The sequence below is a fragment of the Balaenoptera physalus genome (assembly GCF_965194825.1).
Source record: "Balaenoptera physalus genome assembly, chromosome: 1".
NCBI classification, from domain to species: Eukaryota; Metazoa; Chordata; class Mammalia; order Artiodactyla; family Balaenopteridae; genus Balaenoptera; species Balaenoptera physalus.
In genome coordinates, this window is record NC_138882.1 from 13,600,036 (window position 1) to 13,615,461 (window position 15,426).

Consider the following 15,426-nt stretch of genomic DNA (forward strand, 5'->3'; position numbering starts at 1 on the left):
TGCAATAACATTTAAACAACAAACTTTCTCTCAGAAACATAATTTAATAGTAACAATCAACATAAACTGAAATGACAACATATTAAGATCCAAATATTATGTTTTTAAAAAACTGAAGAGTTAATTCTTTTGACAAAATTTGCCCTCTAAATTTGGCTTTTGTGGTAATAATGGCTCCAATAAAAATAACAAAAGAAGTTATAAGTAAAATATGACATAGATTGAATAAAGAATCAATCAACCAGATTTAATTTTATTTTTAAATGAAAAAATTCATGCCTAAAATGTGTCAATGAAATAGGAATCAATAAATCACATAAATGGAGTTTTGCTAGAAAGGACTTTTTCAACAAATGTATATCAATATCAAAAACCATAATTCACAAAGAGTCATGTACCACAGTGTTCACTGCAGCACTATTTACAATAGCCAGGACATGGAAGTAACGTGTTCATCGAGAGATGAACGGATAAAGAAGATGTGGCATATATATGCAATGGAATATTACTCAGTCATAAAAAGAAATGAAACTGAGTTATTTGTAGTGAGGTGGATGGACCTAGAGTCTCATACAGAGTGAAGTAAGTCAGAAAGAGGAAAACAAATACCATATGCTGACACATATATATGGAATCTAAAAAACAAAAAATGGTTCTGAAGAACCTAGGGTCAGGACAGGAATAAAGACGCAGACTTGGAGAATGGACTTGAGGACACAGGGAGGGGGAAGGGTAAGCTGGGACGAAGTAAGAGAGTGGCATGGACATATATATACTACCAAATGTAAAATAGATAGCTAGCGGGAAGCAGCTGCATAGCACAGGGAGATCAGCTTGGTGCTTTGTGACCACCTAGAGGGGTGGGATAGGGAGGGTGGGAGGGAGACACAAGAGGGAGGGGATATGGGGATATATGTATACATATAGCTGATTCACTTTGTTATACAGCAGAAACTAACACACCATTGTAAAGCAATTATACTCCAATAAAGATGTTAAAAAAAAATTTCAAGGGGAATTTTCATATCCATAGCATGGATTTGACATCTTTTGACAAGACAGTGTAGTCAAGTTTTACACCATTTCAAAATGTCGAAAACAAAGAGTGGCACAGCTAGGATTTTTCCTATGTTGCAGCAGATCAGATTTATTTTTTGTTTTTTTTCAAACAATCTTCAAATAATATTAATCAAATAATCTTTCTTTAATGTGTAGAGTTCTTTTGGCCCATTTTTCTCTGTGGTAGAAGAGTGGTATTCTAATAGCAAGATTATCTCTTTTTTTTTTCTTTTTGTGTAAAATAACTCTGTTTCTGAAATTACCAAATGTTTAATAAAGTATAAGACAATTGTGGTATTTGAATAAAAACATATCAATATATTAGTCTGTGCAAAATATTTGCCACAATTAACTCATTGTTATGTGAATGCTACTTTTTAAACTACCTGATCTTTATTTTTTTTTGAAAACTCTTTGTTTTTATTACACTGAATCTGTGTCATGGTTCCTTGTGTGCCATGCTCTTTAACATGACATAGCCATGAGAATGGTGTGACATCCTCACAGGAAGCATCAGTTTCTTGGCTAAAAATGGATTAAACCAATGAAGAATATATTTGGAGGATTTTAAATTCAATGCTAATATGCCTCAAACATCTAGACTTTTAGTTATATTTATTAAAATCATTTTAGTTCAATATTCCTTTTTAAAATTGCTATTCCTACGTACTCATGTCATCCAGTATTTATTTGCTTCTGAGAACTTGAAATATGGCTAGTTCAAATTGAAATGCTATGCAAGTACAAAATGCACATCACATATTGAACTTTGTGAAAAAAAGTAAAATATATCGATACTATCTTAAAGATTAGTTGTTAAATGACAATTTTTTGCACCCACCAGGCTAAATTAAAGGTACCATTAAAATTATTTTACACACTCCTTTTTACTTTTTTAAAATGACTACTAGAAAATTTTAAATCACATATGTTGATTGCCTTAAATTGTTACTAAACAGTGCTGCTATAAACACTTTGACTTTGCCTGAAAACAAGTTTTATTCATGAAAGAGAGAAAATGTTGCTATTATATTTGCATTAAATCTCTATACTTCCCTGGCATATTTGTTTGAATGAGTGAATAATCAAAGTGTTTTGGTCTCATAAAGAATAAAATGTTCATCGGCATTATTGTTTCTAACTTCTCTAAACAAAAGCTTACTTTTTAAATCAATGAGTACAGAAGTGATGGATACAACTCTAGAATTATACAGAGTAAACCACTCTGCAATTAGGGCTATAAAAGTAATATCTGTGTAATATTAAGCTATATTCCTGAAGGAGAATGTGTTGTTCTCATATTTTTAGCAAAGCAAGATACAAATCAAGAGAATAACTCAAACATTCACTTGTTGAAGGAATAGTAATTGCAAAGGGACTTGCAGGAAGAATCCTTGAGCATACTGTAAGCACCCAGTGACATTTGTCAGATCTCTAAAGGAAAGGCAAGGTATTTGCTACACTAAAATCTTATTAGGACTAAAATATCAGTGACAAAAACATAGTAGAAACCAAGTGAAAAAAGGAAGTTTAGCAAAGAAAAGCCTCTCATAAAAGCAAGAAAACTAAAAACTCAAGTGCGCACGCTGAAGTATTGTACTTTCATCATTTATTTTTTGTTTTGCTATCGATAGAATGGGAAGATCTATTTTCTTAGTCTATCAAAATGATTTTGATTTACCATATGTATTAGTTTCCTATTGCTGCTGTAATAAATAGCTTACTACAAACTTAGTGACTTAAAACTGAATGACTTAGAACAACACAAGGTGTTGCCAGCGCTGCGCTCCTTCTGTAGGCAGTAGGGGAGAATCCATTTCCCAGCTTTTCTACATCCTAAAGTCTCTCCCCGTTTCTATTACTCTCATCCTCCTGCTGACCTATTATAAAGAGACTTGTGATTACATTGGGCTCACCAGCATAATTCAAAATACTCTCCCCATCTTTAGGTCATTAACTTAATTATATATGCAAAGTCCCTCTGCCATGTAAGTAAACATATCCCCAGGTTTATTCTGCCTACCACCCCACCTTATCACCAGAACATAATGGACTATTCTAGCAACAGTAATTATAAATTGTGTGCCATCACAACTCATAAAAGAACATTGTATCATATAAACTGGTCGATTATGATAGCATTTTTGGTTAATGCTCAATTATCTTATATAGCTAGAAATGCTAAATGTCAATAAAAACTAATTTTAAAAAAACATGTGACACTAATGTTACTTTTGTTGCTTATGACTTTTTGTCATATCCAAAAAATCACTGTCAAGCCCAATATCATGAAGCTTTTCCCCTATTTCTAACTTTTGGAGTTTTGCAATTTCAGGTCTTATGTTTAAATATTTAATCCATCTTAAGTTGACTGTTGGGTATGATGTAAGATGGTAGTTTCATTCTTTTTCATGTGAATATCCAGTTTCCTCAAAACAATTTGTTGAAAAGACTATTTTTTCTCCATTGTGTATTCTTGACAACCTTGTCAAAGATCAGTTGATCATATATGTGTGGATTTCCTTTATTTCTAGTCTCTCTATTCTGTTCCATTGATCAAGCAACAAAAGCAAAATTTGACAAAAAGGACTACATCAAACGAAAAAGACTGCACAGCAAAGGAACCAATCAACAGAGTGAAAGGCAATCTACTGAATAAGAGAACATATTTGCAAACCATATATCTGATGAGGCATTGATATTTAATATATATAGGGAACTCTTACAACTCAATAGCAAAAAAAAAAAAAAAACCCCTCAAATAATCCAATTAAAAAATCCAATTAAATAATCCAATTAAAAACCCTCAAATAATCCAATCCAATTTTGAATAGACATTGCTAAAATTTCTAAAGTTAAGGAATCTCTCTTGGGTCTTAATGCATGTGCCTGTTTGTACTATGATTTGGGTAGATTCTGAGCCTTCTGTTGGTGAGTAGGAGGGAATTCAAAATGGGATAATTTGTAACAGCATAAATTAGCATAGGAAAATTTTGTAAATGAGCAACATGTTGCCTCCAGCAATGAAAAAAGTCTCCAAAGATGTTGGGTTTGTTTTAACATTGCACATGCTGAAATGGTCAATAGCAGTTTCTTAACAGTGTCAAAGAGAGCAGCTCTCGTTTGACCATATAATCTCCAGAAATTAATTGAGGTGGCAGGGCCTTGTACTATGTGTTGGGCGATGGCTCATCTCTTAGTGAGTGTGTATATGTGTGTGCGTATATGTGTGTGTGTGTAAGATCCTTTGTGAATGACTGTATATCTAGAATGAGTGTGTCAAACGAATCTCTTCTGATGAGAATGACATCAATATAATGTTATATCTGTGTTCTGAGAGAATGTTGAATGTGGTTAGGATCTTGCCTATAAAGCACGTGTACAATGGCAGAATTGTTGGAAGTGGGTAGCTGGCTAAAATATATATTGTGTCTCTTTGAAAGTGAAGGCAAACTGAATGCGAAGAGAGGCTGTTGAAATACGCAAGCCATAGAACATATTAGGAAGATGCATAATAGCAAATTATTTTCTAGTCACTAATTATGTAAAGTCAATAATTTCAATAATATTGGGTATATGACCCTTAATAAGGGGTGTCATGGATTTACAGCTGTAGTAATCTATTGTTGGGAGCCATTCATCTTTTATCAGGATGGAGCAATGACCAGATTGGGTTGCTAAAGGGAAAAGCAATAAGCACAATGGCCCCTTCCTTTAGTAAGTGTCTATGATAGGACTTAATTCCTGTAGGCCTTGTTTTATTTTATATTGGATTGTATTGGCTATTTTTACTGGGTAAGAGGGAGTTCCATGTGATACCATTTTGTTAAGCCAATTCTAAGTGCCTAGGATGTAATTTTATTTCAATTTATTGTTTATTGGGCCAGAACTTCCATGTTCACTGCAGGATACTTTAGGGCAACAGATGTTACAACCATGTAGAATTTAAACAAGGCAACATTTGCAATGATTAAGGCTTACCTGGTGTCCTCTGTTTTCTGCCTAGTAGCTCCTCTAAGAGTAGAGTGGTACCTTATTTAAATTTAGTGGGATCTCCGGGTGTACTTGCAATCTGAGACCAAGTACCTATTAAGGCCATGGAGCTATGTTAATTGCCACATCTAAGTAGATGTTAAAGTTAATTCAGAATCTATATTGTAAAGGCTCCCTAACAAACTAGTGGTCTGAAATGTTTTACTGTATAAATGGGAAGCTGCTGCATAGCACAGGGAGATCAGCTCGGTGCTTTGTGACCACCTAGAGGGGTGGGATAGGGAGGATAGGAGGGAGGCTCAAGAGGGAGGGGATATGGGGATATATGTATATTTATAGCTGATTCACTTTGTTGTACAACAGAAACTAACACAACATTGTAAGGCAATTATACCCCAATAAAGGTATTAAAAATAAATTAAATAAAATTACTGAATTTTTAATTTCTACTTGGTTAAAATTGCAGACCCTACTTTCATTTTTTGTTTCCTCATTCCAAATAAAAGTTTCTTCCCTTTTTTCCTTTTCTTTTTCCTTTCTTTTTCTTCTCTCTCTCTCTCTCTCTCTCTGACTCTCTCTCCCCCCTGGTGATTACGGGATATACTTCGGGGGTGGGTGTCTTATCTTCCTTCTCATAATTTTCTCCCTCCAGAGATTCCCAAGTCAGTATCATCAGAGTTTGAGGCCTCTTCGACTGCAATTGTTGCTTTATTGAGTATAATGACTCTGACCTTAAGTCAGGTTTGAATTAAACCCTTGTCATGTTGATAATCTGAGACATTTGGTAAGAACCAGTTTTTGTCTGTTTTACACTTATTCAATAGGGTGATGGTGTACTCTGGCCACTAGAGTGGAGTGGGGATAAAGCATTTAGGGGACACTTTGTATAAGGGTCTGTGCTATGGGCATTTCTCCCTGTAACTCTGCGGATCAGGATCCTTTTTGGCTGCAGAGGTCTAGGCAGAAGCAGCAGTAGCAGAAGCATTTAAGGCACAGGGTCCTAGTGAATCATCTGCTTTTAGGATTAGGAGTGTGGACCTCAGCATGCCCATGGTCCATTAGCAAATATTTTCTCATGAGTAAATACCTGATGGGCCTGGATATTGCCCGGGGTATCAGTTTTTTACCTGAGCATTCTGTAGAATGGGGGGAGGGGGCAATGCCTGGTTGAGTCACAGAAAAAAATGGTCACAGTGTAAGAGTCATCCTATTAAGCGTAACATCAGTCAGACTTATACTTGAATCCAACCACACAAGTCAACCCAACACACAGGTCCAGGACAAAACACTTCAACCAGGACCGTCTTAAGAGGGTCCTGATCCCATACTCTTCTCTCTAAAAGCCAATTACAAAAGCTTTCAACAACTGTTGGTTAAATCTATAGCAGGGGCTCAGTAGGACTCAGTAGATGTGGCACAGCCCAACACAAAGCCACACAACATCATGTATTAGATAACTAGCAGGCGGCATCTCATTGCACGTTCATGATCAGACAGCACAACCAGTTAGCAAGCCCAGAGCAAAACAGAAAGATTCTGGTCAAGGTGGAGATTGTCTAAATACCCTGTCCTCTGTGCCAACGGTCTTGTGGTTGCCCCATGGAAGTGAGATCAACTCCCCACTAAAATAATGGTTTAGATATCAAAACTGATTACCCCACACTCTCACCAAGAGGGCATGAAAGGTGTATTCCTTACATAATGGATAAAGTAAAGTGCCCCTAAGCTGGTCAGAAAATGAGTTAGAGAGCAAGGCTGAGCAAATGACTGGGGGGTTACTGTGGTTAGGGTTCCTGGACTTTCATGGTTTGAATTTCCCATCACCACCAAAAGAGGGAGCTCTCCAGCTTTCTTATTGGCCTTCCCAGATACGGGATGAAAGGGAGAGAGGGAATGATGGGGCTAGAAAGATGTCAGCAGTAAAATATCAAAAATGGAGTCAAAAGTCTAATCATAATTTGCTCTTAGGACTGATACATTTCTTAATGTCTTTGTTTAAAAGTAAAAGGCCCAACTTCTGCCATTCAAGGAGAAACGCTAACAATGAGACCAAAGTACCAGTTAATTAATAGTTCAGTCTGTGTCTTCAGGATTTCTTAGCAGCCTGGGAAATCTGCATCAGGTAATGTGGCCTCAAGGTATAACACATACACTCCTTCTCATCAATACTCAAAGGTAACATACGTTAGGAATGAGAGTGGCATGGTGCAAATAAGAGCCAAGAGACAAAGCAAGAAAATAATCTGACTCATTGGTCTTTGGCACAGATGACCAAACTGGCTGTTCCAGAAACAGAGACTGCACAGATCAACATCTGAGAGCCCGCAAAGATGCAAAACATAAAAACCCAAACTATCAACCAACCAACCAAACACAAAACACATACAACTGAAAGAACCAGGCATAGATGTGTAACATCTCTTGGACTTTGTTTTATTCAAAACAACACTACAAAACATAGAACTACTCACAAAAATTCTCCTTGTTAAAGTTACCACCCCCTATCGTTTTGGGTGTAAACTACTAGTGCCCTTTCAAAATATTAGCATATGTGTTACTTTTTTAAATGAAAAGTATAATATATAGAGTCATGAGTTTCTACTTCTTATTCTGCACAAATGATTTGTTAATATGTTTTACAACATGGTTTCCATATCAATACGTATAGATCTGTCTCACAAATTGCTTTTGCAATTAATTTTATTTCCTGTTAAGGCAGACCTTCATTAGTCTTCCTAACTGATTTTTAATTAAACATTTTATTTTGGAATAATTATAGATTCACATGCAGTTGTAAGAAATAAGACACAGATATCCCTACCATTGACACAGTTTTCCCCAAAGGTAACATCTTTCAAAACTATAATACAACACTACAACCAGGATACTGACATTTCTATAAAAAGGTAGAGAATATTTCCATCATGACAAGGATCCCTGTGGCTATTGTTTTATAGCCATACACACCTCACTTCCCTCCTGCCCCTACTCCCGCCTTAGGACCTGGCAACCTGTAATCTCCTCTCCATTCTATAATTTCATCATTTCAAGAAATGTTATGGAGAAATGGAATAATACAGTATGTAATGATTTAGAATTATTATTTTTAATGCAGCATAATTCTATGGAGATTTATTAGGAGTTTTGTATGTATCAGATTGTTGAAGGTCTGCATTTACCAGTTTGTTTACCCATTCATTTGTTGAAGTGATTCCAGATTTTGGCTATTACAAATAAATGTGCTATAAATATTTATGAAATATTTTTGTGTGAATATAAGTTTTCATTTACCTGTGATAAATGTGCAATGGCCAGATCATATGACAGTTACATGTTCAGTTTTTTTAGGAAACTGTCCAATTGTCTTCCACAGTGGCTATTCCCATGTACAATATAAAAATGATCCAATTTCTCTGCATCCTGACCTGCATTTTGTATCACTTAAAAAAAAAATTAGCCATTCTGATAAGAAAGGTGTGTAGTTATATCTAATTGTGCTTTTAATTTGTATTTCTTTGAATGGCTGATGGTGAATATCTTCCAAGTGTTTACTTGCCATGTGTATAGACTTGTGATTGTTAATTTTACGTAACAACTTGACTAAGCCATGGTACCAAGATATTTGATCAAAGACCAGTTTAGGTAACACTGAAGGTATTTTTACATGAGATTAAAATTTAAATCAGTAGACTTCAAAAAAAGCAAATTACCCTTCATAATGTGGATGGACCTCTTCCACTTCACTGAAGTTTAAAAAAGTGAGGTCTCTTGAGGAAGATAGGATTCTGCCTCCAGAACGACTTTGGACCCCAGTTGTAATATCAACCTCTTCCCTGGATCTCCAGCCTGCCAGTCTGCCCCGCAGATTGTGTCTGCACTTGTCAGGCCCCAGAATCACACGACACAATTCCTTACAATAGTTCTCATTCCCTCTCTCTCTCTCTCTCCCTCTCTCTCTCTCTCCCCTCTCTCTCATATACATACTACTGTTTCTATTTCTCTGGAGAACCCTGAGTAATACAGTTCTCCTCAGTGAAATATCTGTATTCTGCCGATTTCCTAATCATTCAACTGTTGAGTTTTTAATATATCCTATAAACAATTTGCTGTAGAATTGTAGTTTGCAACATTTTTCCCAGGATGTAACTTGTCTTATCATCTATCTAGCAGGATATTGTGCTATTTTATTGATGAAGTCCAATTTATCAAAACAACAACAACAAAACCCAAACTCTTAACCCAGAATTCCATATCTAGTAAAACTACCCTTCATATGAAGACAAAATAAAACCTTCTGTAGATAAATAAAACATGAGTAAGTTTCCAGCCATCAGAGCTGGACTGCAAATAACAGTAAATAGGTAATTTGAGATAAATTATACCAAATAGAACGTTAGGTGTAGGAAGAAATGAAGGGCATGCAAAACTGTAAATATAATCCTGTGTTGTGTTGTCTTTAATGTACATAGATGTAATATACATGAAAACTATTGCACAAAGGACGAGGGTAATTAATTGTACATATCTGTAGCAAGACTTTTACATTTTATGTACTAGATTAAGGGGGACTGTAATAGGTTAAGGGCACATTTTAAAAAATTTATTTCTTATATTAAAGTATTGTTGATTTAGAATATCATATTAGTTTCAGATATAATATAGTGATTCAATATTTTTTATAGATTTTACTCCATTTAAAGTTATTATTGGCTATATTCCAAGGATTAATTCTTTAATCCCTAGAGAAATCACTAAAAAGTGTAAAGAGGTATAGGTAAAAAGTCAATAGAATAAATAAGCTAGAATAATTTTTCAAAAACCAGTAGATAACTCAAGAAAGAACCCAACAGTAGGACAAGAAGGGTCAGTAGAGAGGATTGGGGAAGTAGCAAATAGTAAGACAGAACTCAGTCAAACAATTTATATTAATTTTGTTTACAATTAATGATCTAAATATTCCAAGTGAGAGGAAGTTAGGTTGAATTCAAAACAAGACTGAAGCATATGCTCTCTACAGGGTCATAATTTGAATTTAAAACACTGATAAAATAAAAGAAAATGATGGAAAGAGATTTATCAAACAACAGTAAATGTAAGAAAATGGTAGGGTTATAAAAATAGTGGAAATATTAAGTCTCAAGACAAAGACTATCACAGAAGATGATAAAAGTTTCAAATATCAGGAAGATATAAATTCCTGGTGATTTACATGATAACAGAATTTTTAAAATAAATAAATCAAAAGCTCACAGAACTTAAAGCAATAGAGTTAAATCCAAAAGCAGAGTTGGAGATTTTGACAAACACCTCTCTGGAATGGATAACTAGACAAAAAGCAGTAACGATTCGGAAGGTATAAAAACAGTCAGTCAATTACCCTGACTGGTTTTACAAAATGCTATACCTAATAATTACACAGTATTTATTCTGCACCCAGACTTTTCATCAAAATAAGCCATATGCACCAGTCTCAATAGTTTCAAAGACAGAAATATTAGAAAGTATATTCTGAACATACTGGTCTTAAAATAATAATTAATTATAAAAGGCATTTAGAAATGTCCCATATATTTGGAAATTTTAAAAATCATTTGTAAAGAACTCATGGATTAAGAAAAAGTAATCACGGGTAATTATAAAATATTTTGAAATTAATTATATTAAAATCTCAATGTATCTAAATTTGTGGAATAGAATTCAAGCAGTGATGAGAGAGAAACTTATAGATATAAATGCTCATATTTTAAAAGAGTAGAAATAAATAATCTGTCATAAAAAGTAAAAGGAAGTTGAGTAATTTAAATCTGATGCAATTAGTAAGAAGGAAATAATAGTGATAAGAGCACAAATAAAAGAGAAAGTGGAACACTAATAGTAGAATTAACAAAGAACAGGTACATTAACAAGATGATGTGAAAGAAAGAGAAGGAGCAAGTGAGAGGGTAAAAATTACCTACATCAGAAATGAAAGAAAGAATATCAATACTGATCATCCCACAGACCATAAAAGGTAATAAAAAGATTTTCATGTACAACCCTACGCCAAGAAATTGGACCATCTCCTTGAAAAATCACAACTTACCACACTTGTCACAGAATTGCCCTCTGCCAATTAAAGAAGTTAAATTTGTTAGAAACATTACTACAAGGAAAACTCGAGATCCATATGCTTTCACAGTTGAGTTCCCTCAAATACGTTTGGAAGAATTGATAGCAACCATATACCATATCTTTCATAAAATAGAGAAGAAGAAAAATTCCAAACTTATGAAGGCAGAATAACACTGATATGAAAACAAGAATATTAAGGGTTGAATTTCATCCCACAAAAGGTATGCTGAAGTCCTAACTCCTAGTACCTTTGAATGTGACCTAATTTGGAAACAGGGTCTTTGCAGATGTAATCAAGTTAGTCTGAGGTTATACTGATTAGGATGGTCCTTAATCCACAGGACTTGTCTCCCTATAAGAAGAGAAGAAGACACAGACTCACGAAGAGAGACCACGTGACCAGGGAGGCAGCGATGGAAGACCAGTGGAGAGTCACGAGCGCTTGAGTCGGAAATGTCAATCATTTCACTGTGAAATTTAATCTTTATTAAATACTAATGGTGATGAAGTGGCAACAGTAGAGGAGGAGAGGGTGAAAACATATAGACACAGAGTATCAATAGTGAAAGTTCTCTGAAAATGGAGGAGTCCAAGAGATGCAGGTTAGTATAATTATGATGACAATAACTAGCATGTATTGAAAACTTTATACATGCTTAACACTGTATAAACAAACAGCCAAATCATTAAAACGTTCAATGAGACCACTTTATTTTGCACAAAATTAATAAATAATTAGGTAATGAACTAATAAAACCAACAAATAGCTATTGGTTTTTGGTCATGGTGAATTCATTCAAATTCATGTACTTTCATTCCTTGAAATGTCTGGAATCAAAACATTTCTAAGGCTGTATTTGACAAAAAAAATGCATTAACTGAGATTTATTTGAGTTTGTTCAAATAGTAAAAATCGATTTAAATTTTTGGGAGGGAATCATAAGTGAAATCTATTTTCATACTATCATAAGATCCTTTAAAAGTTTTTCCCAGTGGTATCATATATGTAAAGTATAAACAGCTACAACAGGGTAAAAAGCATCCTGTATTTTAGTTTTTACAAATTCTACAGCAAGAGGCAGGAGAGTGGAAGAATGTATAAGTTGAAGTTACTTATATTTTTGAGTCCTTGTTTCTTCTTGAAAGTGATGCCAAAATATTATAAATTTCTCAAGAGACCATTTTATAATAAGGAATTCTTGTATTTACCTATAAAAATCCAGTGTCAGATACGTAATCCCTTGTACTGAACATCAGAGAGACGAGATGTGCTGTCAGACAGTACCTGTGATGGTGAGGATGAATGGATAAAAGTCTCTTGGGCTTTTTTTTGTCAGTTATTTCCAAGTTTTTCTTAGTTGTATCTGACAGTGTTATAAATCCATTCATCCTGTTAAAGCTTTTGTGGAAACTAACTTGTTAAAACTACCACTTAACTTTGATAAGTAAAAGGGTAGTAATGCTTTATAACAGCCTTTTATTTCAAAACATGATGCACTTTGTCAATTTTTGAATAATAATGACTTTGTGGTCTTGGATTTATGACTAATTCATCATATTCATTGACAGGTTATTGTATTTTGGAGGTGCAGAGATGCCCATGATATTCTGAGCTGTTGTAATTGATCAAAACTTAAAGGGAAAGAAAAAATATTCTTTTGATAAAATGCAATGTTAAAAAATATAGTCACCCTATGGTGACTGGTCCCTTTCTCTTTTTTTTGTTTTTCACTTCTCTGCTTTTATTCTGCAAAGAAAGGGATAGTAGCAGCTTTTACTCTAAATGATTTTGAATTAGCCACATAATTCTTATGCAGAAACATTATTTAAAGAACAATTTTTTCCCCTCCCTAAATATACTAAAATTTCTATTACAAGGTATGTAAAATTTTACACTATTTTAAATCTTATGTTTTACAAATTATACTAATCAAGTATTTTACTAGCATCAGATAAATATCAAGCACGTCCCATACTGCTGATAAGCCATGTTGAGAAACAAGTATCTCTCTGAACTTCTCATTGGTAAGCAGAGGCTGTAGGCAACATGGACTGAAGCGAAGAAAAAGCTTAGTATCCAAGCAGTTTTCTACCTGTAACCAGGCCTCCAACCAAGGTGGAAATCTCCTATACTTGGTGCCTTAATAAAGCTGATAAGCAGCTGCCAGGAGACCTGCCAGGCAGACCAGGGACAGCAAAGTAATGGCAACTATAGGCAAGGTTTTATTCACAATCTCAATAGGAATCTTGTAAAAGTCACTCTGCTGGTTTCTAGCATACGGATGAATCACACCTCTGACAAAAGAATAACGAAAGAAAAACGTGGCCAGGCTACCACCACTGGCCTTCTCCAGAGAGGAAACAGTCGCAGGGGTAAAATTTCAATCTCCCTAGCTGATGATAATGATCCCAAGTCAATGGGAATTAAATTCAACTGACCGGCAAGTTCAATAACCTGCTGTCGAGCTTGAATATTGTTGGTGCACATATAAACCTGCCAGCTGGCATCCTTAGGTCCTAACTGAAGTGCCCAAGCTGAGACAGCATTAAATCCTTTCACAATCAAGGAGTCCAGGAATAATGAAGCCAAATATTCTGCATTGGATTCTGGGTATTGGTTTATCCTCATGTTATTGCTCACATCAATCAAGGATTTTACCCATAAGTAGATGTCTCAGGTCCCACAGGGAGATGTAATGTTATCTATGTATGGCAACATATATTATATTTACTTTTTTTTTTTTTTACCAAGCTAATACATTTATTTTTTTATTTTTATTTTTTTAACATCTTTATTGGAGTATAATTGCTTTACAATGGTGTGTTAGTTTCTGCTTTATAACAAAGTGAATCAGTTATACATATACATATGTTCCCATATCTCTTCCCTCTTGCGTTTCCCTCCCTCCCACCTTCCCTATCAAGTGTCCATCATCGGATGAATGGATAAAGAAGATGTGGCACATATATACAATGGAATATTACTCAGCCATATTTACTTTTATTAGAGCATCTTCACGGTCAGTGACATCTACTACATGAGGAAAAAATTCAGAAGCAAACTTAGGATTTCTGCTTCCTATGACCACATGATAGCCACATCTAAAGAGTTGAATGGTCAGGGATTTAGCAAAATCCCCACTTCCAATTACACCTACAGAGACTTTCTTTGCACCTTTGTTACCACTTATGCCATTAGGCAAAAAAGTTTCGCTAAGGCTCTTGGGGCTTCCCATCACAGAGATCGATTCCATGATACGGACTCCTCCAAGATCACCACGGATATCCTGAGAATCTTGTTCAAACGCAGATTCTGATTCAGTAGGTCTGGAGAGAGGCCCGAGATTCTGCACTTCTGATAAGGTGGTGCCGAGGCTGCCGCGGGCCCCTCTTTGAACAGCAAAGCTCTCCGCGCCCTCCGCGGGGGGCAGAGGCGGGCCTCGCAGCTCCCCTCGAGCAGCGCCGACTCCCCCGGGGCCTCCCCAGGGGCCTCCCAGGGCTCTTCGGCCTAGGGACCCCGCCCCCGGCCCGCGGCTGGCAGCTTCCCCACCTCCGACTGGCCCCTTTCTGTAATGCCCCATGTCAGTCTCTCCCTTCTTCCTGAGTCACATCAGAAAGCTAGATGACTGCATTTCAGAAGCGGTCCCCCTCAGAGGATGTGAAAAACGTACAGCCAGTAGGTTGGCTCAAGCAGTGGGAGGTAAAGGGTGCATTTTCAATGTAGTGATGAGGCAACAACAAACTTTATAGCAGATGAAATGACTACTTCATGGACATGCAATGGAAAAAAGTAATATTTAAGGGGGAAAGATAAAACAAGACAGAGAAAGAGACAGTATTAAAAGAATGGAATCAAGCACAAAGACAATTTCTGTGGCTGAAAAACTTGACAAGCAATTCAGGAAGTATCTGGAAAGTCCCATCCCTGGAAGCATTGTTCTATAGCTGTGTTCTCCTCTCTTGCTGCTGTGGTCATCAGTTTTAGAAAACAGTTCTTTGTGAATATTTTTATGTTACTTTAAGGCCCAGGCTTTCTGACCTAAGAGCACTGGCAAGCTTGATTAAAGGTTGATTGCGGGCTTCCCTGGTGGCGCAGTGGTTAAGAATCTGCCTGCCAATGCAGGGGACATGCGTTCGAGCCCTGGTCTGGGAAGATCCCACATGCCGCGGAGCAGCTAAGCCCATGCGCCACAACTACTGAGCCCAAGAGCCACAACTACTGAAGCCAGCGTGCCTAGAGCCCGTGCTCTTTAACAAGGGAGG

The 15,426-nt window shown here is 35.9% G+C and overlaps 1 pseudogene across 1 annotated transcript; it reads right to left on the reverse strand.

Moving 5' to 3' along the window:
* Nucleotides 1–12,878: 12,878 nt before the first annotated feature.
* On the reverse strand, nt 12,879–14,744 carry LOC309648228 (metalloreductase STEAP2 pseudogene; annotated as a pseudogene). The gene is made up of 2 exons: nt 14,183–14,744; nt 12,879–13,894 (listed from the first exon to the last, which is right to left on the reverse strand). The product of its transcript is annotated as a metalloreductase STEAP2 pseudogene (transcript).
* Nucleotides 14,745–15,426: the final 682 nt, after the last annotated feature.